The sequence below is a fragment of the Salminus brasiliensis genome, chromosome 14 (genome assembly GCF_030463535.1).
Source record: "Salminus brasiliensis chromosome 14, fSalBra1.hap2, whole genome shotgun sequence".
Lineage (NCBI taxonomy): Eukaryota > Metazoa > Chordata > Actinopteri > Characiformes > Bryconidae > Salminus > Salminus brasiliensis.
In genome coordinates this window covers 4,053,809-4,081,308 of record NC_132891.1, presented here as the reverse complement: position 1 = coordinate 4,081,308, position 27,500 = coordinate 4,053,809, and the positions used below count along the sequence as shown (strand labels likewise).

Below are 27,500 nucleotides of genomic sequence, written 5' to 3'. Positions count from 1 at the left end.
CAGTATGTTCTATTAATGATTCAATCTCTACTACAAAATGATTCTGCATGTTATATTGATGAATTAGTATCTACTACAAATGATTCAGTATGTTCTATTAATGATTCAGTATCTACTACAAATGATTCAGTATGTTCTATTAATGATTCAGTATCTACTACACATGATTCAGTATGTTTTATTAATGATTCTGTATCTACTACAAAGGACTCAGAATATTATATCAATGATTCAGTATGTTCTATTAATGATTCAGTATCTACTACAAATGATTCAAATTGTTCAATTAATGATTCGAAACAGAATCATTTCCCTTTCCCATGGTTTCTCTTCCTTTTTCATTCCCCCAGTGTATTACAAATGATTCTGTATCTACTGTAAAGTGATTCAGTAACTGCTATAAATGATTCAGTAACTGTGATAAATGATTTATGCTCTACTATGAATGATTCAGTATCTACTAGGAGGTGCTTTATTGCTGGTATAGCTTAGATTGATGGTGATTATTCTACTTTATCTGCTGAACTGTAACATTTCAGACCATCTGTAAGGTTCATCTTCCTGTGTAAAACACCCCGATTTTACAGTAACACCACTCCAGTCTGTACACCACTGCGGTCTTTACACCACTCCAGTCTGTACACCACTCCAGTCTGTACACCACTCCAGTCTGTACACCACTCCGGTCTGTACAGTCTAACAGGTAAAGGTACACTGGGCTCGGGATGATCCTCCTCAGTGAAAACGGAGGCGTGTTAAAGACTCCAGAAAAGCCTCTGATAATCCAATTTACCATTACACCACAGCCTACTGTCTACAGAGTGTAAGAGAGAGTAAGAGTTTCTAATAAAAGAGAGAGAGAGAGAGAGAGAGCGAGAGAGAAATAAAATAAAGGTTAAAAAGGAAAGAGTAAACCGAGAGAGAGAGAGAGAGCGAGAGAGAGTTCACAGAAGGGTCACTGTACCTGTGAAACACCTTTACGTTTCTCAGATACTTGAGACTGCACACACACACACATACGCACACATACGCACACATACACATACATATACACACACACACACACACACACACACACACACACACACACACAGGCACGCCTGTTTGGGTCTCCTGTCTGCTCTTGTTGGCATCTTCTTTATTTTGAGTACATGTGTGGGAGGTTGAGTATATGTGTGTGTGTGTGTGTGTGTGTGTGTGTATGTGCTCAGCCAAGCAACAGGCGTTAGCTACACACCATTGGGTCAGTCAATACTGACGCCGCTCCGACGGCTGGGCAGCGTCCTGACCTCTGTTTACTAAACACACACAACCGCCTCTGGAGACAACAGAGATTCACCAACCCTTCACTGCTGAATACAAGCTGCTGCACTTCTCACATACATACACACACACACATACACACACACACACACACACACACACACACACACAGTCACGTAAAAAAAATTGAAAGAAGAAACGTCTTTAATCATCATTTATAAAATGAAATTAATAGAAACGTAATTCTAAAAATGTAAAGTTTGACCCCCATCCATCATTCCAGAGAACACAGCTCTTCCACTGCTCCACAGCTCCTCAATGCTGGGGGGCTTTATACCCCTCTATAGCCCACGCCTGGCATTAGGCAGCATGGTGCCGATAGGCTCATGTTTGTTGATTTGCTCCAGAGAGTCCTATTCTATTTGCAGTACTTCTCTACAGAGACTAGGCTAAACGAGCTGTGTGTGTGCATTTGCACATCTGTGTCAGCAATGCATGCAACCTACAGCAGCTGAATGCATTCATTAGAAGGGGTGTCCGCAAACATTTGGACATATAGTCTATCAGCAGTTGGGGTCTTTGCTAACACACTTGGCAAAAAACAACAAGGCTGCCACAGCTTCTGCTTCTGCAGAAGAAAACCTGGCATCAACCTGACTGTGGCACCACGCAGCGCTACGCCTCCCCGCCCCCATCGCACGTCCACCACATCCCTCCATCCCAGCAGACGAGGAGAAAGATTAATGCTCCTCTCGGCGCTCGGTGGCAGGCTGAACAGGAGAGAATAATTTGTTTTCTGCTCCTGTCTCTCTCTCTCTCCCTCTCACTCTCTCACCGCTACCTCCCCCTCGCTCTCTCTCTGTCACACTCGCTCTGGTGGGGGAGAAGAGAAGGGTGGGGGTCCGAGCACCTTTTCCTGTCCCTGTGACCTCATTTTCTCGGGTTCCTCTCGCATCTCCTGCCTCTAACACAAAAACACAACACCTACGAGAGAACCTTTCACTGAAGGACACATGCAAACAACCCCCCAGTCACCTGCAGCACCTTACTGTCCACTGAGGGAGCCCAGTACTGTGTGAGCATCACTTATTAATCATTATATGTCCTACCAGCATTATTTATTATTATTATTATTAGTAGTAGTAGTAGTAGTAGTAATATTATCATTATCATCATCATCAACAACAACAATAATGATAATAATAATAATTTAAATAATAAATTCAATCTTCTTGTGTGATTATTATTCATATTGTTATGCTGCTGCTGCTGATTATTATTAAAATAATCATATGAATAATAATAATAATAATTCTTCATAATTCCCTTCTTGTGTTTTCATTCAAGTTATTATTATTGTTATTATTAACAGCAACAACAATACTATGAATAATAAGAGGAATTATTATTGTTGTTGTTATTATGATTATTATTGTTATTATTAATAATAATCATCATCATCATAACTGTTCCTCATGTGATTGTTATTTGTATTGTTATGATGATTATTATTATTAACAACAACAGTCATATAAATAATAATAATAATAATAGTTATTTCTTGTGTGGTTATTATTATTATTATTTAAATTATTATTAACAGCAACAACAGTAATATGAATAATAACAACAGGAGAAGAACGTATTATTAGTAGTCATATTTTGTTATTGCTAATAATAAGAATAACAACAATAATATGAATAATAAAAGGAATTATTATTGCTGTTGTTATTATGATTATTATTGTTATTATTATTAATAATCATCATCATCATAATTGTTTCTCATGTGATTTGTATTGTGATGATGATGATGATTATTATTATTATTAACAACAGTAATATGAATAATAATAATAACAAGAGAAGAACTTATAATTAGTAGTAATATTTTGTTTTTGCTAACAATAAGAATAACAACAATAATAATATGAATAATAATAAGAGGAATTATTATTATTTGTAGTAGTAGTAGTAATTTTTAATAATAATAATAATAATAATAATAATAATATAAAGAGGGTGAATGTTATTATTATTATTATTATTATTATTATTAATAGCAGTAGCAGTATAAGTAAACAGGAACTGGAATTTATTAGGATTAGAATTAAACTAATCCTCTGTGGCAACTCTCTACTTATTCAGTAACTACTTATTAATTATTAATTAATTTAGTAACAGTAAATTATTCAGTAATGACTAATCATCCATTAATCACTGATTATTATTCACTGATTATTATACTATTATTACCACCTTATTATTGTAATGTCACTGCTATTCAGCAACTACTGATTACTGGAAATCAAATGGTATTAAAATACTACTAATTATTCTAATTATTCAGTAATTAATCATTGTCCAGCTACGACTAATTATTATTACTATGTCTAATATTCAGAAAACTATGAATCAGATTTCAGTAATCAGTAAAGACTAATTATTCAGTGACTTTTAGGAAAGTAATATGTGACCATGAGCAGGTCCTTTGGGTGTAAAGGGTTAACTAGGACTAATGATGCTGGTCAGTACTGGTCAGTACTGGTTAAGTACGGCATCCATGCCTGTAATGTCACGTATCACAATAACCGTCACACTGCCGAGCCCTGCCAGATGCTACTGTACTGAAACTCCCCGCAGACCAAAGGCAGGGGGTTTGGGCTGCTGCTCTGTCTGCCCGTTGCCGTGCCAACTGCTGCACTAGAAGAGAAAAAGCCCACCTTGTGTCAGAGAGGAGGAGAAAAGGTGCTCCGATTCCTCCACAGCAGAACGCCACACACACTCACACTCACACACACGACCTGTGTTCAGCTGAGAGAGAGAGAGAGACAGAGAGAGAGACAGAGAGAGAGAGACAGAGACAGAGAGAGAGAGACAGAGACAGAGAGGGGGAGAGAGGAAGGGGGGGGGAGAGATAATAAGCACTTCTGTTTGACACTGGATGTTCATTATTATCATATTACAGCTGAACAGCCAATGGTATTAATCAACATCTTAATGACGGCACAGGAAACAGAATTAACATCTTAATGATGGATAGGAGGCGGGAGGAGAGACGCTTTTGTTCGCCTTATTAATAAAGTGCTGCTGATTCGATGAGCTCACACACTCGCCCTGAAAACACACCGCGCCCAATCTGCTACCTCCTGTTCATTTCTGGAAAGAATCAAAAGAGTCATAGCGCAACACATACATACCATTTTCTACACGTCCACATATTTATGGACACCCTTTTTTAACAATTGCACCCAGCTACTTTCAGTGGCACCCACTGCTGACACAGATGCGCACATGTCCACACATGTCCCTCTAGAGAAGTACTGCCAATAGAATAGGACCCTCTGGAGCAGATAAACCTCATGACCCTATAGGCACCATGCTGCCTAATGCCAGGCGTGGGCTAGTAGAGGGGTGTAAAGCCCCCCAGCATTGAGGAGCTGTGGAGCAGTGGAGGAACTGTGTTCTCTGGAATGATGGATGGTGGTGCTCCATCCAGCACTTTTGAATGTGATGAGTTGGGGAGTTGGGGATGATGATGATGATGATGATGATGATGTCGCTTGATACCATGAAGACCTTACAGCTATGCCCCAAAGGCCTTCCCTGGACAGTAGAGACAGTTACTCCACTGTTATTAGAAAATGTGTTAGTATGTTAACGTTTGGTAGAGGGGTACCAACCTTCTGAACCGGCCCTAGTAACCCCTTAAATAATCTAGGGTCCGCCGGCAGGCCTTGAGCGGCAAGCCTTGAGTGAGAAATAATCAAGAGCCAACATTGCATATAGTCTCTAAGTGACCTCCTTCCATCAGCAGGAGATATGCAGCATCACCCCTGAGACCATCGATAATGCAAAGACCCAAAGAAATCCAGCACCGATTGACAGAATTCCCAAAATCACCTTCCTCACGTCCGAGCGATGGGTTCTGTACACACGAATTGTGCCCAGCAGATGACCTCTGGCCCAAAACAGCTTCCCTCGCAAAGGCCTCTCGGTGAACCGTCCCTGCAGCCTTACCGCTGAACCGTGGGCCGTGTTAGTGCAGCGAGCAGAGGGAGGCCTCACGCGGCCCAATGCTTTTCATTACCCTCCGGACCCGAAGAGGAATTCGCCGATGGCCAGGAGCCACGGCAGGAAGCATGTGTGTGTGTGCGAAAAACCCCAGAGCAGCAGCTCCGGCGCTGTAGTGTATACACTCCATTAAAAACAGGGGCCAGAAGTTTCCAAACTAATCCTTTATGCAGTCAGAGGAACATAATCATGACTTCTCCGCCGGTCTGCAACGCTTCAAACGTCTCTCTGCAGGCTGTCCGTCACAACTGAGGCCTGGACCATTTAGCAGCACTCGGCTAATGGAAGGGACGTAGGCTTCCTACATCTAGTGGGTTCTTACAAATACAGGTGCTACCAATTCAAAGGTTCTTCACACTCACATATCTCCATCGCTACCCTACCAAATAGTGTGTAGGTCCCCCTTGCGTCGCCAGAATAGCTCCAAATCGTCAAGTCATGGACTCCCCAGGACCTGTGAGAGCGTCCTGTGGTATAAGCTGTGAGGTGGGGCCTTCATAAGCATCTATGACCCTGCTGCCGGGTTCCCAGGATGTCCATCTAACTTACCGGGAACACCCAACAAGACCTGCCTGATAAGTAGACAGGACCCCCCCTAGACAGGAGCCACTGGAACCAGCAGTTCATCAATGGTGTTCACTTCAGCTGCCAGTGGTTTTAAAGTTATGGCCGATTGCTGTACAGTGCTGATTAAGGGTTCTTTGCCTTGTAATCAGAGTGGATCAATTTTTGTGAAGTATGGTTCTGTAAACCATCTAACCAGACACTGGGTTGCCACTGGTTTATACAGAACCATTGCCTTTACTGGAAAACGCTACAGACATCAATTACAGAAAAAAAAGGGTTCTTCTAAGGTTCCTTTGGAAAGATAATGGTTCTAGATTGAACCATGGCACCTCCAAAAATTCAACTGCTCCTCCATTCAACAAGGAAAAACACTTCTATATGATTGTACAACATATGGACAAAAGTATTGGGACACCTGCTCCTTCCAAGGGCTTTAAAAAGATACTTATCCTGCTTTCTACCAGATTCTGGAGCACTGCTGTGAGGATAGGGCTGGGCGATATGGTAAAAATACTATATCACGATATTTAAAATACACAATATTTATTACGATACATGTCATTACAGACATGTATCGTGAAAAAACACCAGCAACGGCAGATTATTATAAACTACTATTCAGATCCTCTCCCGTACTGAATACAGTGATTTATACTCTATAACATCTGCTGCTCTTCATCTAATGAACCCAGTCTAATTACACTGTTAGTAATGAAACCTGCAGCTGATCAGTGTTTATTAAGCACTAACAGTCTCCTCCATATGCTTGGATAATAAAATTGATCACAGTAAGACAAAATATCGTCATATTGCCCAGCTCTACTGTGAGGATTTGATTGAATTCAGCGACCGGAGAGTTAGAAAGGTCAGGATGATAAGGTGTTCGAGTTTATCTGCTTCAGAGAGTCCTATTCTATTGTCTCGACAAGCTGTGTGTGTGTGTGTGTGTGTGTGTGTGTGTGTGTGTGTGTGTGTGTGTGAGCGTTTGCACATCAGTGTGTCAGCAATGGGTGTAGCGTAAAGTAGCTGAATGCATTAATTACAAGGGGTGTCCACAAACATTTGGACATACAGTGACTATAGAAACCCTTGTTTGGAAAAGCCTGTAGTACGCTCAATAAATGAATATAAAAAATATAATATAGTATAAAAATATAATAGAAAATAGAAATTAATAAAAGAAAATAACAACTTAACTTCCTGTTAGAACGAGAAGTCTAAACTTTTGAACTTTAGAGGACAACGTCTGAAAGATAAGGGGAGAAAAATAAAAAAAAACAATATCAGGAACTGAAGAGCCGGTCATTTCCTCATTTCCTGCTGGGTTTCTACAGAGCAGACGCTCTCACCTCGCGAGTGCACCGCCAGCGAGCCAAAACACGCCGTGCTCACGCTAAGCAGCTCCAACCAGCCGAGCCCGTCCCTGCTTTTCTCTAAAACGGGTTTCCGCTATTGGAAAAGCAAAGCAACAACACATACATGCATGAGGCAGAGGTGCGAGAGGGACACACACTGTGTGACCTGAAGGCGGGTGAAGGGTGAAGGCCGTGTCCTGGACTTGAACCAGGAAGGATGGAGGGCCAGGAAATGGAGATAAACACAGCAAAGGGGGAAATGTGGGTTGTGTCAGACGCAGGCCTGAACTCTTAACTGCACTCAAAAATAATAATAATAATAATAATATAAAAAACACAAAAAGTGAAAAATCTCATTTCAACACATTTTTTCCACCCTATCCTAAACGAGTCACTGTTGGGACAGCTTCCCAGACCGGGATTAAGGCTTAGTTTTGGAATACTGTGAATTATGAATGGAGATTCTCCATTGAAAGGTAAATATAATCCATGCTTAGGCCTAATCCCCGTCTGGGAAACCAGCCCTTAGTGACTGAAGTTTGATTCTGCAGCTCTGTGCCGGAGCTACGAGGCTAACAAAAAACATGTTAGCTGAACGCTAGCAACATTAGCACCATTCAACAACTATGAACGTATCTGAGGTGAAGGGCAGCTGTGGTTAGCTTAGCTAATATGATATACCTGCGTCCTGTCCTCATCACCCAGGTGGGCTGTGTCTTCACACTGCAAACCAACCCAACCATGGTTCAATCCGATCTGGACTGAGACCACCTATTTTGGCTGGACGAAACTCCAATACTTTTGGTCCTGCCTGTGGTCAGAGGCACCTTTGAGACCTGCTAATTGACCTGGACCAAGCTGAACAAGGGTCTGGACCACACAAGCAAGTCTGTTAGACAGTGCTAATGTCAGACAATGCTGATAATGCTAACGGCGCTGGTGAAGCTAAGTCTAAGCTGAGCCTGTATGTATAGGAGCAGTGATGGCTCAGTGGATAGAGCTCCTGGCATTTGATGACAGGGTTGTGGGTTCGATACCCGGGCTCGACGAGATGCCACTGTTGGGTGTGAAAAGTTGAGCAAAAGGTTAAAGGGTTTTCAGCACTTTGTTCGTAGCAGTTGTCCTCAAACCCGACCCGTGGGACCCCTCCAAGCCAATTTAGAGCAAAAATCTGTCTGGACCACTTTGAGAACCACTGTTAAACCCATAGGCATTGATGGTCCCCTTTAAGCTCTAAGCTCTACCAGCAGCAGCAGGTCTGGAGCTCTGCTGCAGTTACTGAGTCAGTTGGAGGCTTTTCTGCACTCTGAGCTCAGCCCTCGGCCCTGACCCCGCTCTGTAGCTTTACGTGGTCTGACAGACACTCGGTGGACACTGAGCTGCTCTCTGTGAGCTGTTCCCCCTAAACTCTTCCACTGTTCAATAATAACACCACTCACAGCTGATGGAGGAAGATCTAGGAGGGAGGATATTATAAAATTTCACCAGCTGACTTGTAGTTGTTGTTGTTGGTGCAGCGGTATCTCCTATTACATACAGAACCACGCTGGAGTTCAGTGAGCTCTTCAGAACCGACCATTCTTTCACTGATGTGTGTAAGAAAGGCAGACTGCAGGGCTAGGGGCTTGATTTTACACACCTGTGGCAACGGGACTGAATGAAACCCCTGAATTCAAGGATTAAGAGGTGTGTCCCAATACTTTTGTCCATTTAATAAAGCTTAGCTTGTGGCTCGTGTGTTAGTTTTGGGGCATTAGCCTAGCATGCTAACATAAAGCACGGTTTCAGGCACTGCTAATTTTCAGTGAGTAAACTTCAATGACGCCTGTTTCAAATCCGATGAAGTATTTATTCTGTGACTCTGCACCAGACTCACCACGCTGGCTTCAAGGCTTGAACAGCAGGACGCGCAAAGGCTCGGCGGGTCTCGGGCCTCGGGTGAGGGAGCTAGTTGCCATAGCAAAGGAAAGCAAGGGCCTTTATCAAGAGCAGCCTGTCATGATTGGGATCAGGCTTTCGCGGGGTGTCGCGAGTGTGTCTGTGTGTAAATGTATGTGTAAATGCATGTGTGTGTGTGTGTGTGTGTGTGTGTGTGTGTGTGTTTTTTGAAGCAGCCTCCTGACCGTTCCTTGCACTCCGAGATTGGTACCAGATGATGCCTGTCAGGAGTGCTCTAGTTTGGGTGATATATGGGCCCTCACAAACCAACACAGCTCCTTTTTCACTTATGTGCTTTCGATTAATTGGGACAAGAGAGGGGAAAAACGGGTAAAGTAAAAAAAAAACAAAAACGGAGGATTTACGATACGGCTGTGACAAAAGAAGCATTTCATCTCGTCCATGAACTAAAAATAAGGGATGCACCGATACCACTTTTTCCTTTCTGATACGATACCAGATTTTTAAGTATCTGTTGATATCGCGTCCTGATACCGATCCCACCACTTAAATACTGGATAGGCGGCTCTAAATCCCAAAATTTAGAGTTCCACTTTTTATAGGTTGTACTTTTGATCTAATAAGCTTGAAAGAACAGCACTGGCTGGTTGAGAATCTGCACATTTGACAAGTTTCAGAGCTCCTGCTGGAAGTGAAGCATAATCCGGCTAAACTCAACCAAACTGCACTCTAAAGCCGATACCGATACTGTGTGGAGGTGCCAGTACGTTGGCGCAGTGCTGTAGCGCTACATCTCCAGTAGCAGGGCACACATCTGCAGCATGCATATCTGTATCAGCAATAGGTGCAGCTTAAAGTAGCTGAATGCACTTATTATGACGGGTGTCCACAAACATTTGGACACTTTGCACTTTTTGAATGAGTGTTACGTGTGTTTGATGAGGAGCTGCCTAGAGCGTTGGCGCAGTGCTATAGCGTTACATCTCCAGCAGGAGGGCACACATCTGCAGCATGCACATCTGTATTATCAGTAGGTGCAACTTAAAGTAGCTGAATGCACCTATTATGACGGGTGTCCACAAACATTCGGACACTTTGCACTTTTTGAATGATTGTTACGTGTGTTTGATGAGGTGCCAGTATGGGTATCAATATCGGTGCGGCACTACTGAATATAAAACAGCCCAACTCCTGCCCCTTTGTGTCTGAACTAACTACAGGCCAGGAGGAGAAATCAGGACTGTGGCTTTATTGCATTTTCAATGGCAGCTCTGAGCAAAGCCTCCTGAAATACACACTTGCTGACACTTTGTCGATGTGAGCGCTCATAAAATAAGAGCCCTGCACCAACGTGACGCCGAACTCCAGCAAATGTACGCCCTAAAAAGAGCTGAGCTGTGCAGATGTGCATGCTGCAGATGTGTGCTCTGCTGCTGGAGATGTAGCGCTATAGCACTGCGCAAACGTTCTAGGCAGCCCCTCATCAAACACACGTAACACTCATTCGAAATGTGTCCAAATGTTTGTGGACACCGTCATAATAAGTCATGCTGCAGATGTTTGATACCCTGAGAATCCTGTAGCCTACCTTAAGATCAAGCTTCTGGAGCTCAGATCTCAGCTTGTCCAGAAATGCATGCATGTACATCTGTCCACAAGGGTGGGCGCTTAAGGCGTGATTTGTATTTACTGCAGTGGTGTAAAAGTCCAGCCCAGCTGCAAAAAATACCAATTCTCACATAACGCTGCTTTAAGGGCTGCTTTAAGTGGGAATCCGTGTGGCTGCTTGAGAAAGCGAAGCGGCCGACATACTAACCCATACACCGGCGCTCTAACGACCCCACCCACACCCAAAAAACACAAACTACAATAAAAGGATTTATTTATAGAAGAAAACCCTGAACAGATTCCCCCTCAGATAAGCTTCAGAGTAAGAAAAGGCTGATAAAGCTGCACTCGCGCATTCTGAGTGAGCAGAGGATGTAGAGAGTGCAGCTGGGGTTATTTTTGGAGCAGCAGTGTGGGGTACTAGCGGCAGCCAAGCAGAGTGAGTGACACTGTGTGTGTGTGTGTGTGTGTGCAGCCACAGCTTTAGAAAGCACAGAGTAATGGAGACAAAGAGAGGCAGTGATGCTGCTGGGAATAAGATGTGTGTGTGTGCGCCTATATGTGTGTGTGTGTGTGTGCGCCTATATGTGTGTGTGTGTGCACACACTGTGGAAAGGTGATGGTGTGCCACTGCTTTCCTCTCAGACAGCAGGAGGAGTGTGATTGGAGTGCTGCTGCCTGTGCTGAATGTGAGCTTAAGCAGTGATCACTGGGCGCAGGCAAAGGACGAAATAATGGAAACAATGCATGCAATATTTATATATGCCTCATTGGCCACTTTATCAGAAACACCTTCCATATGGGTGCAACTTGTAGGTGTACGGTTACAGAATGGATGTACAATTACATAGACCATTCATCAGTAGTACCAGACCACTGTAGGACCACCGTAGGCGCTGCTTTCTAGGTTTTTCAAAGCAAAAAAAAGCTGGTCTCTGGAATGAATTGTGGTAGCACACTGCAAAGCAATACCATAGCAACTGCCTAGCAACACCGCAGCAACCACCTAGAAGTCCTTAGCAGTCATTTTGGAACCACCATAGCAACCAATTAGCAACCATTTAACCTGGAAGTCCAGATCAACCACTTAGCAACATCTTAACAACCATTTAGCAACACCATAGCAACCACCTGCAAATCCTTAGCAATTACTTAGAACACTATAGCAATCAATTAGCCACCACTTAATAACATCATAGGGGCCACTCATCAACCATCTAGAAACAACATAGAACCACCTAAATGTGCTTAGCAACCACTTAGCAACAACATAGAATCACCTGGATGCCCTTAGCAACCACCTAGCAAAACCATAGCAAAACCACCTAGCAAACACTTAGCAACACCATAACAACCACATGGAAGTCACCAATTGGAAAGCAATTAGCAGCCTAATAGCAAAACCATAGCAACCTCCTAGCATCACCACAGCAACCACTTGGCAACATTGTAGCAGCCACCTCACAACCACTTTCAGCAATATCCTAGCAACCACCTAGCAACAACATGGCAACCACCTGGGATACCATAGCAGCCACATAGTAACATCCTAGAAACTGTGCAACCATCCTGCAGCTGTTGAGCCAGTTGAAATTACAATAGTTTTAATACAGGAAGCCGAATTTTTTGGTTTCGTCATTCTTCAGGACAACAGGACACAGGATTTGCTCCATTAATGAGGAAATGTTTCAATACATCTTTAATAATTATAATACCAATTATAATCAATTATAACATTATTATATAATATCAATTATTATAATATAAAAAAAAAAAACAAATTTAATTTTTTTTTTTACGTTTTTAGACGTGTGGTATCCAGCTTGAGGATGGAATTAAGGCACAAAACAGTGGAAAATGTCGACTCCACTACCATTAACATCAGCGTTTAATGGTAACACAGCTGATGGAGAGTCAGATCCGTCCTCTGAAGAACCTACAATCTACCTGTAACTCTAGAACCAGCCACACAGCAAAAACGCCACCCTCCCTCTTTAGTTCCACTTCCACGTTATTGGACCGGTCTAATCTCACACAGGCAGCAGCAGTACCTCTCTCAGGCTGCAGGCAGCTTATGATTCACCTGCTTCTTATTGGAATTTTCCATTCCACCTTAAAATGCTGCTAGCAGTTACAGTCCGGCACCTCCACAAGCGCCTGCATCCTTTAAGGCGGAATGGAAAATTCAAATGAGGACTTCTGCACAGCACTTTCCACTTTAAACTCTGCCCATATGTCTCTCTCCCCACCTCCCTCTCTCTCTCTCTCTTTCTCTTTCTCCCTCAGCTTACAACTCTTCCTGCCTTTTACTATCTGAACTCGCACACACACACACACACACACACACACACACTGTGAGTGAACTCTCTGTGACTTCCAGCTTTACCCCTCCGAAAAATCCAGCAGTTACACAGAAATGCAAATAGCAGCCAGGCCACAATCTGGCACCTGGCCGCTCGCTCACCGCAGCACACCGCCGAGACTAATAAAACAGCCAGAGAGCGAGACAGCGAGAGAGCGAGAGAGAGAGAAGCACATTTACAGCATTCGCAAGTAATGTACAGATTCGGACCGAGTACAGTAGAATTACAGTAAGAGCTGAAGTAGTCTAAGGGTTCATCTGAGGGCTGGGCTGGCTCCGCACTAAAGCACGAGGCAGCTCCCCTGAGGAACACCGATATGCATCCGATATGACTGACAGATGTGCGTGTCAGGGATGCTGCGGTCGGCCCCAGATGCTCTGGACATACATGTCAGAGACGCCACATCAACAACACTGTCCAACACACTAATCAATACGACAAGGGGAGTGGGTGCGTGCAGGGAGGGACGACTTGTACAGGCACCTGTAGATGGCGCTGCACAAGGCTGATGGGGCTATAAATACCTGTGGGGTGAGTGACGGGACTCATAGATGATGGGCTAAAAGGAGTGATTGGCTGCGTTCGGGAAGTAGCTGAATCTGCAGGTGTTCCTGTAGGCTGGGATCTCTGCCACTGCTGGTAGACCCGTATGACCGTAAGCTTCCAGACACCTGCAGCCAATAGTTAACTTCATCTGCTTTGTGACCCATTTTCCTCACATCCAACGAGACCCTCACTGCACTGCACCTCCTCCTCTCAATCTATGAGTCCCGTCACTCACCCCACAGATATTTATAGCACAATCGTCCTTGTGCAGCGCCATCTGCAGGAGCCTGAAGTTACTACCACAATAAACAGGCAATAATATATATATATATATATATATATATAAATAATGTGCCAAATCAGCCATTACATTAAAACCACCTGCTTAATTCTGTGTGGGTCACCCTCGTGCCACCAAAACAGCTCCGATCGAATTTCACACCGAACCCAGAAACTGAACAAAATTGGTGGAGTTGCCCTTTAACACACACACACACACACACACACACACACATACACACATACACACACTCTCTCGCTCTCTCTCTCTCACACACACACACAGAGCTTTTTTAATCACACTCCACTGCACGCCATGTGCACTGTGGCTGGACAGCAACAGGAAATAGATTGTCCAGTATGACTTCCTGTTGTTTTGTGTTGAGGGGCAGACAGGAGGTTGGCCAACAGCCAGGTCCGCTCTTCCTCCTCACCACGCACGGACGCTTCACTCCTCAGCCTCGCCACAGCCCAAACACGCCATTCTGAGGCCGAGGCAAAAGGTAAACAGGATGTGCTGCGACTCGGGCCCATGCGAAAGTGAAAATGTCCAGCGACAGCTCAGTCCACTCTGTCACGTTTCACTAACCACGAGCAGCGGACAAAAGTATTGGGACACCTGCTTATTCATTTGTTTCTTCTGAAATCAAAGAGAAAAAGAGTTGATCTTTCTGCTTTTGTTGGAGGAACTGTCTCTACTGTCCAGGAAAGAAGAAGGCTTTCTACTAAATTTTGGAGGAGAAGCATTGCTGTGAGAATTTGATTGTATGCCAGCCCACGCCTGGCATTAGGCAGCATGGTGCCAATAGGCTCACGTTTGTTTTCCAGAGAGTCCTATTCTATTGGCGGTATTTCTTTACAGGGACTTGACAAGCTGTGCATTTGCACATCTGTGTCAGCAACAGGTGCAAATTCAAGTAGATGAACACACAAATTGGACACACAAGGGGTGTCCACAAACATTTGGACAGTTTCGTTTTGCAAAGTATAAGCATACATCTAACAGAGGCACTGAGGCTTTTTGGCTTTTGGCTGTATAGAACCGATACTGTATGTGTGTGTATGTGTATGTGTGTGTGTGTGTGTCCCTAAGTGTGAGTGAGGGAAGTAATGCACTGGAAACAGGAGTGACTAAATTAGGCCCTGTAACCCAGAGTCGCCTCACAGAGCTGAAGTGTGTGTATGAGGGAACGGAGCGCTGTGTGCTAAACACACCCAGAGAAACCAGCAAAGCAAACCTGAGCAGGAGGAGAGCGAGGAGAGGCAGCCGCGTTGTACAACACACACACACACACACACACACACACACACACACACACACACACAGTATCACTTCTGTGCCTCTGTTAGATGTATGCTTATGTTTTGCAAAAAGACTGGCCAAATGTTTGTGGACACCCCTTGTGTGTCCATCTACTTGAATTTGCACCCGCTGCTGACACAGATGTGCAAATGCACAGCTTGTCAAGTCCCTGTAGAGAAGTACCGCCAATAGAATAGGACTACTATTGCTACTGCCTACTGCCAGGCGTGGGCTAGAGGGGTATAAACAGCACCATCGAAAGTTAGCAAATGGTCATCTTACTCCTTACCCCAGACTCCTTCGCCTGCCGGCCTGAAGTGCTCACCCTCCTTCTTTGTCTGTTTGACTGCCATGTGTGATGACCATTACCCCCCCCACCCCAACACTGATACTCCAAGTTTTCCCTCACCTTCATCCCCCTCCTTCCCCTCTTTAAACCTCTCTTCTTCATCACCCTTTCCCCTCCCACAGTCCCTAATGTACATAAGGTCCTCCTGAAATATCCCTAATCAGACTGGATTGGATCAGACTGAATTGGAATGGACTGGACTGGGTCAGACTCGACTAAGCTGTGCCCGTGTCTGATCTTCTGCACGTGAATGAACGTGAAACTCCAACTTAGTCTCCTGACTCCTGCAGCTGCCTCCTGCATGCCGGATTTCTAACAGGCGGTACCCACTGTTTTCACACGAACCACCTGATTCCACCACTCCCAACACTTTTGTCCACATAGTGTAGTTTATGACATTACATTAGACTATAAGCTGCTCTGTTACCTTCTGAGAACGCTCCTCACTGCTGCAGGCAGGCAATAATGGCCAACGATGGTGCCTTGAGGACTCCAGAGGGCGCTCTGTTAAAACACAGCGGTAAAAACAAAGGATTAGGACTGGATCTAGGCCCGTCACCCATAACTACTTTTTTTTATTATATATTATTCCAGACAAAATAGTAATAAATGATATTAGGGTCATATTAAACCACTGATATACTGATATATCATATAATATTATAAATAATAAAGCAGGACCTTCCATAAACAGCGGCAATTCAAAGTGCTTTACATAAACAGAAAAACACCCAGACATTAAGATCAATTTCAGCATTAAAGAACGCTAAAGAACCTTTAACTGAGCAACATTTAATCTCTAAGGTAGAACCAGCCTCTAAGCAACATGTTTAAAATGCTAAAATAAAATAAAATAATGATGAAATGAACTTTTAATTATTAAGAATATTCAGACACAGATTTAGAATATAAATAATGCTTAAATATAAATAAATAAAAATAAAAAACAAAATAATATTTTAAACAAAGTCATACCATCAGAAATGTAAGCATAAAAAAAATCGAATAAAATAAAAATAATAGCTACTGCTTTTTCACTGGATGGCGGACGTAAATGGGCAAAAGTTCGTTAAGGGTAAGACCAACCTCTAAGCTGTTAAAAAAAATCGAACTCTTGAAATTTCTTATTGTTTCGTATCAAATAGAGCTGCTGCGATTAATCACTGCAGTCATTGACATCAATATTTAAAGCCGAGTGGTTTGGGTGGTCCAGTGGACTACGGCGCTGTCACTGTGATCAGAGAATCGCTGGTTCGGATCCCGATCACGCTGCTAGCCATCAGCAGCCGGGGCCCAGAGAGAGCATAATTGGCATTGCTCTCTCTAGGGTGGGTAGATGGCGCTATCCCCCCCACATCACACTAGTGGGCTGCTGGCCGTCACTGGCACCTGCTAGCCGGTGCGTCAGCTTCCCTCCAGGCGCATTGGTTGGTTGGTTGCCTGGTGACGTCACATCGGCGGCGGTCAAAAAAGAGGAGTGGCTTGGGGGGCGTGTGTAGGTCTCGTCCTCACTAGTGTCGGGGGCATTGCACGTGATGGGGAGGGAGGGAATACTCTCCCAAATTGGTGAGAAAACGAGTAAAAATTTGAATTTTATTATTATTTTTTTACTTTTTAGTTTTTTTAGGTTTCTAAAAATAACAAGCAAACTTTTCCTCATTACCACGTTAGAACTGCTACATGTGGTCAGTCGGTTCTGGCTCCAGCTCCATTCAGAAACCCTGAAATTAGCTACACTGGGCAAAAGTTTCTGGGCGCTGTTGTAGACGACGGACCGCCAGAGTTCAGACATAGAATTAGAATATAAATAATGCTTAAATATAAATAAATAAAACTAAAATAAAACAAAAACACTGTTTTTAACAGTCATACCATAACAAACTAAGCATAAAAAACTAATCAAATAAAATAAATAAATAAAATAGTTACTGCTTATTCACTGGATGGCGGACATGGCGGGCGCAAAAGTTCGTTAAGGGTAAGACCAACCTCAACAGTTCCTCCTCAAACTTGCTAAACAGCAAAACCACCATAACTGCTGAGGCTAGAGCTGGGCAATATGACGATATTTTATCGTATTGTGATACATTTTGTTAACGTGATGATAATTAGCTTTTCTAAGCATATGGAGGAGACTGTTAGTGTTAATAAACACTGATCAGCTGCAGGTTTCATTACTAACAGTGTAATTAGACTGAAGGGTTCAGTAGATGAAGAGCAGCAGATGTTATAGAGTATAAATCACTGTATTCAGTACAGGAGAGGATCTGAATAGTAGTTTATAAGAATCTGTTAATACTGATGTTTGTAGTCTGATAAATCGTAATAAATATCGTTTTAAAAAAGTCGTAAAAATATCGTGATTGTATTTTTTTTTTTACCATATCGCCCAGCCCTAGCTGAGGCATCGCCTGCACATCGCCTGCACTGTACCTCCTCTTCTCAATCTACGATTCCCCTTCTGCAGGTGTTCGTAGCCCCTTCCTCCTAGTGCAGCGCCATCTGCTGGAGCCTGGAGTTTGGATGAAGCGAGGCCTTCATGTGAGTCTCATTCTCATTTACTCTCTACTCTGAATTATGGGAATTATTCCAGTCCTAATTGAGCTATCAGGAGAAGGCCGGCATGCTCTCGTAACAGTCTAATCTTAGCCTGCTTCAAGAACCGCAGAGTGGAGGAACAGAAGCGCAGGGGAAGATAGTGGGGCATGGAGAAGCGTAAGAGCGAAAGGGAGGGTGGGGTGGGGAGCGAGAGGGAGGGAAAGGGGAAGAGAGACTGTAATTTGGGCCGTTAAATAACGATTGAAAAATGAAAGGAGGGGAAAAGCGGTAAAATTACATCCCTCCTTCGGAAAAAGACACAGTTTCCAAACACTCTGCTCAAACTATTTATAATGTAATTACAGGACTGGAGGGTCGCGGATGGTTTCTACCTCTGCGCTGGCAGTGGAGGTGGCGGAGAGAGAGAGAGAGAGCGAAAGAGAGAGCGAAAGAGAGAGCGCGAGAGCGAGGGAACCTAATTACACTAACAGGGTCAATCAATACACGCCTGCTCTCCACAGTCACGGCTGGCACTCTCTCTAGCTCTGTGCTAATCTGTTATTTTAACACAGACACACATACACACACACACACATACACACCTCACTGTGAATGGGCTCAACTCGGCCTGATTCTGCTGGAGAGTGACTGCAGCTCTAAAACCATTTGAAAACGACACTGAAAAACACACATGTCCAAATACTTGTGGACACCCCATATAATAAATGCATTTTTCAGCTACTTTAAGTTGCACCCATTGCTGACACAGATGTGCAAATACACACATACACACACAGCTTGTCTAGTGCCTGTAGAGAAGTACTGCCAATAGATTAGGACTCCCTGAAGCGGATCAACAAACATGGACCTATCAGCACCATGCTGCCTAACACCAGGCGTGGGATAGTAGAGGGGTAGGAAGCCTCCCAGCATTGAGCTGTGGAGCAGTGGAAGAGCTGTGTTCTCTGAAATGATGGATGGATGATGGTGCTCCATCCAGTACTTTTGGGATGAGTTGGGATGACGAGGTGGGTTGGTGCTAAAGGCTCCTGTTGCTGAATGCAATCAAATCCTCACAGCAATGCTCCTCCAAAATCTAGTAGAAAGTCTTAGTCGCTGGACAGTAGAGAAAGTTACTCCAAAAAACTGGATCAACTTTTTTAATGCCCTTGATTCCAGAAGAAACATTGAACGAGCAGGTGTCCCAATACGTTTGTCCATATAGTGTAGTCTAAGACGTTACATTGGACTATAAGCTGCTCTGTTACCTTCTGAGAACGCTCCTCACTGCTGCAGGCGGTCAACGGTGTCCAACAATGGTGCCTTGAGGACTCCAGAGGGCGCTCTGTTAAAACACAGTGGTAAAAACAAAGGATTAGGACTGGATCTAGGCCCGGTACCCATAACTACTTTTTTTTTTTTATTCAGACACAGATTAAGAATATAAATAAAGATTAAATATAAATAAATAAAACAGAAATAAAATAAAACAAAGTCTACATACCATAAAAAAAATTAAGCATAAAAAAGAATAATAATAATAATATTAGTAGCCATACGGGTCATAATTAATTCATTTTTTGACCATATTTTGTTCCAGAAAAAATGGTGTTAGATGATAGTTTTAATTTTAATTAATTTTAAGTCAATTTTAAGCCACTGATACACTGATATATCATCTTATATAATTTTATATAAAATAATATAACAGGCAGGTTTATTTGAATAGCACCTTTCATAAACAGTAGCATTTCAAAGTGCTAAACATAACATACACAGACATGAATAACTATGTAAAAGGCATTAAACAATATTAAATAAAAAAGCACATATTTAAGCATTAGACAATAGAATAAATAATATAATAAAATTAAAAAAAATAATAATAAAAAATCATGAATAAAATAAAAAAAAAAATTAAATAAATAAATAATGAATTAATTAATTAAAATAAAATAAAGAAAAATGAAATAAATTAAATGTAATTATATATATATATATATTAGTTACCGCTTTCCTATTGGATAGCAGCCGTAACTGAGCCACTTTTAACCTCAAAACTAAGACCAGACTCTTAAGCTGTTAATCAGTCCCCAGGTTACCCACGCTAGCACCCTTTTAAGACCTCCGGGAGGCGACTCTTGGGATATCCGCGCTGGCAAAACTATCAGAATGGAGAGATTTAACTCGGCCTGCTTTTAGCAGAGTGGTCTTCACAGCTGCTCACAACCTTTTTTACGGCCGGTTTGCTGTTTGCGGTTCAGAGACGCCGGGCAGGCCGAGAGAAAGCAAGGGCGAGAGACAGAAAGTGAACGAGAGCGCGAGAGCGGGAGAGAGAGAGAGAGAAAACCAGAGAGAGTGAGAGTGATAGAGAGAGCAAGACAGAGAGTAAGAGATAGAGAGAGAGAGAGAGAGAGAGAGAGAGAGAGAGAGAGAGAGAGAGAGAGAGAAAGGGAAGAGTGACAGAGAAAGAAAGAGAGAGGGAGCGGGAGGGAGAAATCAGCTCTATTTTAAGCCTGTATCTAAGAAATGTCCAACAGATCAGATGAGAACACACACACACACACACACACACACACACACACACACAAAGAGAAGAGAGAGCAATGAGTTCATTTCGCACACACACACACACACACACACACACACACATACACACAGAGCAACACACAGCCTACAGTGAGTGTCCCTGTAGCCCATATTTTTTCGATGAATCTATTAATAATCTTTTTCATCGCCTCGATTCCTCTAATCATTCCCGTTATCCTGCATCTCCACAGTCAGTCAGAGCCGAAGCGCCGCTCTTCCCCTCCCGGCTCCACTTATAACATTCAGAAATGGATCTAGAACATTAATCATTTCATTTTAAGGGATACAGAGAGTACACTGTTCAAAAAAAAAAAAAAAAAGTATTTGGACACCTCTCTTAATCACTGAATTCACCCGAGGCCAAAACCCACCAAGCCTCTGAATATCCAGGCTCAGTCAGCGAGCCTAGCGCCGATTCACAAAATACTTCGCAGTGCCTGAAACCTTGCCTTATGTTAGCATGCTAGGCTCAGGCTTCTATTTTCAGTTTATTACAGTATTCAATATTATGAAAGTAAAGAACTTCAGTATTTCAAACTCACAAAGTCCAGAGCATTATGTTGTTCCTAGCCTAGCCACAAGCTAATGGGTTAGCCCCGAAACTAACACAGCAAGGCCACAAGCTAAGCTGCATTATATGGACAAAAGTATTGGGACACATCTCTCAATCACTGAATTCAGGTGCTGCATTCTGTCTCATTGTCACGGGTGTATAATATCAAGTCCCTAGCTATGCAGTCAGCCTTTCTTACACACATTAGTGAAGGATGGGAGGTTCTGAAGAGCTCACTGAACTCCAGCGTGGTTCTGATTGGTTAATGGCTAAACTGTGCTGTACCTCAATCCCAAAACCACTTTGGGCTAAAACAAATACTCCTCCGAAAATCCGGATTCCTTTAGAAATCGCAGCGTCTTAACAGGACGTTTGTCCTCCTCCTTTGTTGCAGCAACAGCTTCTTCTTATCTGGGAAGGCTTGGGAACATTGCTGTGAGGATCTGACTGCATTCTGCCGTTCACAAGAGCATTCGTGAGGTCAGGAACTGGTACTGATGTTGGATGACCAGGTCTGCCACTCCAGCTCAACGGCCTTGGTGGCCCTGGTGACCTTAGGCCCCATGTCAACAGTAGGTGCATATTAAAGAAGCTCATTGCACTCATTAGAAAGGGCGTCTGAATACTTTTGGCCGCACTGTGTTTCAGACTTTACACTACTAAATAAAGACGAGGCTAATATGAGAGCGAGAGAGAGAGAGAGAGAGAGAGAGAGATGAGAATATTCACTGGTGGTGGACACAGTGGTGAGACACACACACACACACACACACACACACACACACATTGGTGAAGTATTCAGATCACATTCACAGTCATAGAGGAACAGACACACTCTCAAAACCACATGAGCATTCACAGCAAACACACACACACACACACACACACACACACACACACACACACACTTGGAGCATCCAAATCACATTTACTCCCTGCCCGTCATCCATCATCCCTGCACACAAAAGACACACAGCACAGAAAACTGCATGGCAACAAACTCTCTCTCTCTCTCTCTCTCTCTCGCTCAATCTCAATCTCTCTGTCTCTCTCTCTCTCTCTTCTACATCTCCCCCTCCTCTCTCTCTCTCTCTCTCTCTCTCTCTCTCTCTCTTCTACATCTCCCCCTCCTCTCTCTCTCTCTCTCTCGCTCAATCTCTCTGTCTCTCTTCTACATCTCCCCCTCCTCTCTCTCTCTCTCTCTCTCTCTCTGTCTCTCTCTCTCTCTCTTCTACATCTCCCCCTCCTCTCTCTCTCTCTCTCTCTCTCTCTCTCTCTCTCTCTTCTACATCTCCCCCTCCTCTCTCTCTCTCTCTCTCGCTCAATCTCTCTGTCTCTCTTCTACATCTCCCCCTCCTCTCTCTCTCTCTCTCTCTCTCTCTGTCTCTCTCTCTCTCTCTTCTACATCTCCCCCTCCTCTCTCTCTCTCTCTCTCTCTCTTCTACATCTCCCCCTCCTCTCTCTCTCTCTCTCTCTCTCTCTCTCTTCTACATCTCCCCCTCCTCTCTCTCTCTCTCTCGCTCAATCTCTCTCTCTCTCTTCTACATCTCCCCCTCCTCTCTCTCTCTCTCTCTCTCTCTCTCTTCTACATCTCCCCCTCCTCTCTCTCTCTCTCTCTCGCTCAATCTCTGTCTCTCTTCTACATCTCCCCCTCCTCTCTCTCTCTCTCTCTCTCTCTCTCTCTCTCTCTTCTACATCTCCCCCTCCTCTCTCTCTCTCTCTCTCGCTCTCTCTCTCTCTCTTCTACATCTCCCCCTCCTCTCTCTCTCTCTCTCGCTCAATCTCTCTGTCTCTCTTCTACATCTCCCCCTCCTCTCTCTCTCTCTCTCTCTCTCTCTCTCTTCTACATCTCCCCCTCCTCTCTCTCTCTCTCTTCTACATCTCCCCCTCCTCTCTCTCTCTCTCTCTCGCTCAATCTCTCTGTCTCTCTTCTACATCTCCCCCTCCTCTCTCTCTCTCTCTCTCTCTCTGTCTCTCTCTCTCTCTCTTCTACATCTCCCCCTCCTCTCTCTCTCTCTCTCTCTCTCTTCTACATCTCCCCCTCCTCTCTCTCTCTCTCTCTCTCTCTCTCTCTCTTCTACATCTCCCCCTCCTCTCTCTCTCTCTCTCGCTCAATCTCTCTCTCTCTCTTCTACATCTCCCCCTCCTCTCTCTCTCTCTCTCTCTCTCTCTCTCTCTCTCTTCTACATCTCCCCCTCCTCTCTCTCTCTCTCTCTCTCTCTCTCTCTCTCTCTCTCTCTTCTACATCTCCCCCTCCTCTCTCTCTCTCTCTCTCTCTCTCTCGCTCTCTCTCTCTCTCTTCTACATCTCCCCCTCCTCTCTCTCTCTCTCTCGCTCAATCTCTCTGTCTCTCTTCTACATCTCCCCCTCCTCTCTCTCTCTCTCTCTCTCTCTCTTCTACATCTCCCCCTCCTCTCTCTCTCTCTCTCTCTCTTCTACATCTCCCCCTCCTCTCTCTCTCTCTCTCTCGCTCAATCTCTCTGTCTCTCTTCTACATCTCCCCCTCCTCTCTCTCTCTCTCTCTCTCTCTCTTCTACATCTCCCCCTCCTCTCTCTCTCTCTCTCTCTCTTCTACATCTCCCCCTCCTCTCTCTCTCTCTCTCTCTTCTACATCTCCCCCTCCTCTCTCTCTCTCTCTCTCTCTCTCTCACTTTTCATCACTCTTTCTCTCACCATCTTCCTCCACTCTCTCTCCTTTTCCCCATGTCTTCTATCCCTCCCTCTTTTTCTCCCCCAAATTTCTCTCTCTCCCTCCTTTTCTCGCTCTCTCTCCCTTATTTTTCTTGCTCCCTCTCCTTCCTTTTCTCTCTCTCTCTCCCTCCTTTTCTCGCTCTCTCTCTCTCCTTTTCTCACTATCTCTCCCTCCTTTTCTCGCTCTCTCTCCTTTTCTCACTATCTCTCCTTTTCTCACTCTCTGCCTCCTTTTCTCACCATCTCTCCCTCCTTTTCTCACTATCTCTCCTTTTCTCACTATCTCTCCCTCCTTTTCTCACCATCTCTCCCTCCTTTTCTCACTATCTCTCCCTCCTTTTCTCACTATCTCTCCTTTTCTCACTATCTCTCCCTCCTTTTCTCACTATCTCTCTCTCCTTTTCTCACTATCTCTCCCTCCTTTTCTCACTATCTCTCCTTTTCTCACTATCTCTCCCTCCTTTTCTCACCATCTCTCCTTTTCTCACTATCTCTCCCTCCTTTTCTCACCATCTCTCCTTTTCTCACTATCTCTCCCTCCTTTTCTCACCATCTCTCCTTTTCTCACTATCTCTCCCTCCTTTTCTCACCATCTCTCTCTCCTTTTCTCACCATCTCTCCCTCCTTTTCTCTCCCTCCTTTTCTCACTATCTCTCCTTTTCTCGCTCTCTCTCCCTCCTTTTCTCACCATCTCTCCCTCCTTTTCTCACCATCTCTCCCTCCTTTTCTCTCTCTCCTTTTCCCACCATCTCTCTCTCCTTTTCTCAACATCTCTCCCTCCTTTTCTCACTCTCCTTTTCTCACCATCTCTTTCTCCTTTTCTCACTCTCTCTCCTTTTCTCGCTCTCTCTCCTTTTCTCGCTCTCTCTGCCTCCTTTTCTCACTATCTCTCCTTTTCTCGCTCTCTCTGCCTCCTTTTTTCACTATCTCTCTCTCCTTTTCTCACTATCTCTCCCTCCTTTTCTCACTATCTCTCCTTTTCTCGCTCTCTCTGCCTCCTTTTCTCACTCTCCTTTTCTCACCATCTCTCTCTCCTTTTCTCGCTCTCTCTGCCTCCTTTTCTCACTATCTCTCCCTCCTTTTCTCACTATCTCTCCCTCCTTTTCTCGCTCTCCTTCCCTCCTTTTTTCACTATCTCTCTCTCCTTTTCTCACTATCTCTCCCTCCTTTTCTCACTCTCCCTCCTTTTCTCGCTCTCTCTCCCTCCTTTTCTCACTCTCTCCCCCTCCTTCTCTCTCTCTCCTTTTTTCACCATCTCTCTCTCCTTTTCTCACCATCTCTCCCTCCTTTTCTCAACATCTCTCCCTCCTTTTCTCACTCTCCTTTTCTCACCGTCTCTCCCTCCTTTTCTCAACATCTCTCCCTCCTTTTCTCACTCTCCTTTTCTCACCGTCTCTCCCTCCTTTTCTCAACATCTCTCCCTCCTTTTCTCACTCTCCTTTTCTCACCGTCTCTCCCTCCTTTTCTCAACATCTCTCCCTCCTTTTCTCACTCTCACTCTCCTTTTCTCACCATCTCTCCCTCCTTTTCTCACCATCTCTCCCTCCTTTTCTCACCATCTCTCCTTTTCTCGCTCTCTCTCCCTCCTTTTCTCACTATCTCTCCTTTTCTCGCTCTCTCTGGCCTCTTTTCCACTGCAGATCTACTTGGTTACTAAGGCCATGGATGCCAAAACCAGGATGCCAAATAATGTTGGACTTAAACAAGTCTGTTTAACTAACTCAGTGAGGTCTGACTCGAGTGCAGTTAGCACTATGCTAACAGATAGCTTTAGCTGTGGTCCTGGTATAAAAGACGCCGCCATGGCGATGTTGGATAAGCCCAGTAGTCGGGCAGTGCTAACTCCACAATAGCGATGTTGGATGGGCCCAGTAGTCGGGCAGTGCTAACTCCACAATAGCGATGTTGGATGGGCCCAGTAGTCGGGCAGTGCTAACTCCACTATAGCGATGTAGGATGGGCCCAGTAGTCGGGCAGTGCTAACTCCACTATAGCGATGTAGGATGGGCCCAGTAGTCGGGCAGTGTTAACGCTACGATAGCGATGTTGGATGGGCCCAGTAGTCGGGCAGTGCTAACTCCACGATAGCGATGTAGGATGGGCCCAGTAGTCGGGCAGTGCTAACTCCACTATAGCGATGTTGGATGGGCCCAGTAGTCGGGCAGTGCTAACTCCACTATAGCGATGTAGGATGGGCCCAGTAGTCGGGCAGTGCTAACTCCACTATAGCGATGTTGGATGGGCCCAGTAGTCGGGCAGTGCTAACTCCACTATAGCGATGTAGGATGGGCCCAGTAGTCGGGCAGTGCTAACTCCACTATAGCGATGTTGGATGGGCCCAGTAGTCGGGCAGTGCTAACTCCACTATAGCGATGTAGGATGGGCCCAGTAGTCGGGCAGTGCTAACTCCACTATAGCGATGTTGGATGGGCCCAGTAGTCGGGCAGTGCTAACTCCACTATAGCGATGTAGGATGGGCCCAGTAGTCGGGCAGTGTTAACGCTACGATAGCGATGTTGGATGGGCCCAGTAGTCGGGCAGTGCTAACTCCACTATAGCGATGTAGGATGGGCCCAGTAGTCGGGCAGTGTTAACGCTACGATAGCGATGTTGGATGGGCCCAGTAGTCGGGCAGTGCTAACTCCACGATAGCGATGTTGGATGGGCCCAGTAGTCGGGCAGTGCTAACTCCACTATAGCGATGTAGGATGGGCCCAGTAGTCGGGCAGTGTTAACGCTACGATAGCGATGTTGGATGGGCCCAGTAGTCGGGCAGTGCTAACTCCACGATAGCGATGTTGGATGGGCCCAGTAGTCGGGCAGTGCTAACTCCACGATAGCGATGTTGGATGGGCCCAGTAGTCGGGCAGTGCTAACTCCACTATAGCGATGTAGGATGGGCCCAGTAGTCGGGCAGTGCTAACTCCACGATAGCGATGTAGGATGGGCCCAGTAGTCGGGCAGTGCTAACTCCACGATAGCGATGTTGGATGGGCCCAGTAGTCGGGCAGTGCTAACTCCACTATAGCGATGTTGGATGGGCCCAGTAGTCGGGCAGTGCTAACTCCACTATAGCGATGTAGGATGGGCCCAGTAGTCGGGCAGTGCTAACTCCACTATAGCGATGTAGGATGGGCCCAGTAGTCGGGCAGTGCTAACTCCACGATAGCGATGTAGGATGGGCCCAGTAGTCGGGCAGTGCTAACTCCACGATAGCGATGTAGGATGGGCCCAGTAGTCGGGCAGTGCTAACTCCACGATAGCGATGTTGGATGGGCCCAGTAGTCGGGCAGTGCTAACTCCACTATAGCGATGTTGGATGGGCCCAGTAGTCGGGCAGTGCTAACTCCACGATAGCGATGTAGGATGGGCCCAGTAGTCGGGCAGTGCTAACTCCACGATAGCGATGTTGGATGGGCCCAGTAGTCGGGCAGTGCTAACTCCACGATAGCGATGTTGGATGGGCCCAGTAGTCGGGCAGTGCTAACTCCACTATAGCGATGTTGGATGGGCCCAGTAGTCG

General features: G+C 44.8%; 1 protein-coding gene across 5 annotated transcripts in view; it reads right to left on the bottom strand.

Annotated features, from left to right (window-relative positions):
• The window catches only part of LOC140576730 (nuclear receptor coactivator 3-like), a 105,544-nt gene that overhangs the window by 44,651 nt on the left and 33,393 nt on the right, over positions 1-27,500 (bottom strand). For 3 of the 5 annotated variants that reach the window (XM_072696287.1, XM_072696286.1, XM_072696291.1), the window contains 3 exons: positions 19,413-19,489; positions 16,034-16,110; positions 3,987-4,077 (listed from right to left, as the gene is read on the bottom strand). The gene's annotated coding sequence lies outside the window, so the exon portion shown is untranslated. Of the gene's footprint in view, positions 1-3,986; positions 4,078-4,375; positions 4,420-16,033; positions 16,111-17,987; positions 18,090-19,412; positions 19,490-27,500 lie in introns of those variants that run through there. The other 2 variants (XM_072696288.1, XM_072696290.1) reach the window with 2 other exon arrangements.